The following is a 2,992-nucleotide window of genomic DNA, read 5'->3' as shown; positions in this document are numbered from 1 at the left end:
AATTACTTTGCTTCAAAGGTGGAGATTTACAATACCTGTATAATGTTTCCAAAGGGGATAATGAAAGGTTTGGCCAGAGCTCTACATCTTACACTTACACAGGGGTTTTTGACTTGTTTGTATATGTTAAACACACGCACACAATATATCCATAATATATGGATTCCATATATCCTGCCCGCCTCTTGGAATTATCAAGAGAGTGATTCAGTACTTACCTGGCAGGAAAGATACCATGATTACAAAGGTTGTTTTCCCAGGACAAAGCTTATTCATTGCACTCTGGAGGTGCTACACCCTGCGATGTCCCCAAAGGTGGAAAACTCAACTGCATAATTTGTGGTAGTTGGGGATTGAGTTCGTGCTTTCCCTGTTTAAAAAAAAAATGAGAGAGAGGGAGATAGAGAGAAGGAGGAAGGACGATTCACTCATTTTCTCATTTAATAAGTATGTTTGGTTGAAGGGATCCAAAAACAGAAAAGACATGTCTAGTTTGTAAAGAAATCCATCTTGGAGAAAGGATTAAATTAGGTCATGATATGGATAGTAGCTCACATTATTTTTAAAGTTGTCATTGTGCTAAAATGGTTTCATAATTGTGGGTCTTTTATTTTCATCCAGAACGGCTGGATATAGGTGCTTTCGAAATTATTGGAGCAGGATGATGTATAGCAAAGACATCTGCTGTGTTGCTGTGTTGGTGATAGTTCTAGCTATCAGAATCTTATCATTTTTAAAAAGACTTGTTTGTCTATTTATTTGGCTGTGGCGGGTCTTTGTTGCTGTATGTGAGCTTCTCTAGTTGCAGTGTGCAGGCCTCTGCAGTGGCTTCTTTTGCTGCGGAGCATGGGCTCTAGGCCCACAGGCTTCAATAGCTGCAGCTCGTAGGCTCAGCGGTTGTGTCTCACTGGCTCTGGTGCACTGGGCCAGTAGTTGTGGCACATGGATTTAATAGCTCCCTGGCATATTGGACCTTCCCGAACCAGGGATGGAATCAGTGTCCTTTGCATTGCAAGGCAGATAGAAGCTTATTATTTTTTTAATTTAAATTTATTTATTTTAATTAGAGGCTAATTACAATATTGTATTGGTTTTGCCATACATCAACATGAATCCACCACGGGTGTACACATGTTCCCAATCCTTTACCCCATACCATCCCTCTGGGTCATCCCAGTGCACCAGCCCCAAGCATCCTGTATCCTGCATCAAACCTGGACTGGCCATTCGTTTCTTATATGATATTATACATGTTTCAATGCCATCTCCCAAATCATCCCACCCTCGCCCTCTCCCACAGAGTCCAAAAGACTGTTCTATACATCTGTGTCTCTTTTGCTGTCTCGCATACAGGGTTATCGTTACCATCTTTCTAAATTCCATACATATGCGTTAGTATACTGTATTGGTGTTTTTCTTTCTGGCTTACTTCACTCTGTATAATAGGCTCCAGTTTCATCCACCTCATTAGAACTGATTCAAATGTATTCTTTTTAATGGCTGAGTAATACTCCATTGTGTATATGTACCACAGCTTTCTTATCCATTCGTCTGCTGATAGACATCTAGGTTGCTTCCATGTCCTGGCTATTATAAACAGTGCTGCGATGAACATTGGGGTACACGTGTCTCTTTCAATTCTGGTTTCCTCGGTGTGTATGCCCAGCAGTGGGATTGCTGGGTCATATGGCAGTTCTATTTCCAGTTTTTTAAGGAATCTCCACACTGTTCTCCATAGTGGCTGTACTAGTTTGCATTCCCACCAACAGTGTAAGAGGGTTCCCTTTTCTCCACACCCTCTCCAGCATTTATTGCTTGTAGACTTGGATAGCAGCCATTCTGACTGGCATGAAATGGTACCTCATTGTGGTTTTGATTTGCATTTCTCTGATAATGAGTGATGTTGAGCATCTTTTCATGTGTTTGTTAGCCATCTGTATGTCTTCTTTGGAGAAATGTCTAGTTCTTTGGCCCATTTTTTGATTGGGTCATTTATTTTTCTGGAATTGAGCTGCAGGAGTTGCTTGTATATGAAGCTTATTATTTTTAACAGGAATGCTTCTGACTATTTTCCTTTAGCTGTATTAACTTAATAAGAAATAAGTGCTAGAGGTTTTAAAGCCAGCCAGACCTGCAGTTGACTCTTGGTTTTACCAATAAGTTACTGAGTGACATTGTTGGTGGGGGGAGTAGGGGGAATCACATAAACTCTCTGACCTTTATTGTTCTTATCTATTAAATGGGGATAATAGAATTAAGGATTCTCAAAGTTTTTTTATGAGTTATATATTCGTCTGTATTTTTAAAGCACCTAAGAGAGTGGGTGGTTCCATAAATGAAAAAAAAGATAGACAGCAGTCAGATTTTATTTCATAGGAAATCTGATTATTATAATATGACAAATTAACTGAAGGCCTCAGACAAATTAGGGATTCCCTGATGGCTCAGATGGTAGAGTCTGCCTGCAATGCGGGAGACCTGAGTTAGATCCCTGGCTTGGGAAGATGCCCTGGAGAATGAAATGGCGACCCATTCCAATATTCTTGCCTGGGAAATCTCATGGACAGAGGAACCTAGCAGGCTACAGTCCATGGGGTTGCAAAGAGTAGGACATGACTGAGCAACTTCACTTTCACTTTTTCACTTTTCAGACAAATTAATACCTTTTTGAGCCCAACTCTAGAGAATCGTCTCTCAGAGTTCTTGAAATTTTTAAAAAACTATATATGAATTCCCTAGGAGGTTTTTGTTATATTAAATCCATCTAGAAAATCATTGTATGATATCATTCTCAGTATGCTAGGAGAAAAAATGTTAAACCCAAAAAGAAGATGAGGACTTCAGGTTGCTTTTTTTCCATTCAAGATAATCTGTGAAGACTGGCATGAAAATGCAGATTCTTAATTGAACAAAGACAATTATTTCCAGATTGAAGTACAGTGGTGAATAGCTCTGTGCTCCAATTACCGTCAGACTTTTATTTCCAATGGGA

General features: G+C 39.6%; 1 non-coding gene across 1 annotated transcript; it reads left to right on the top strand.

Moving 5' to 3' along the window:
* The first annotated feature begins 210 nt into the window (after positions 1 to 210).
* Positions 211 to 374, top strand: LOC147372333 (U1 spliceosomal RNA). The gene has a single exon (XR_015164998.1). It is a non-coding gene; the product is annotated as a U1 spliceosomal RNA (small nuclear RNA).
* Positions 375 to 2,992: the final 2,618 nt, after the last annotated feature.

This window comes from Bos grunniens, chromosome 5, assembly GCF_055505025.1.
Source record: "Bos grunniens cultivar Pamir isolate PY7600 chromosome 5, Bosgru_T2T1.0, whole genome shotgun sequence".
NCBI classification, from domain to species: domain Eukaryota; kingdom Metazoa; phylum Chordata; class Mammalia; order Artiodactyla; family Bovidae; genus Bos; species Bos grunniens.
This window is presented reverse-complemented; position numbering and strand designations above follow the sequence as displayed.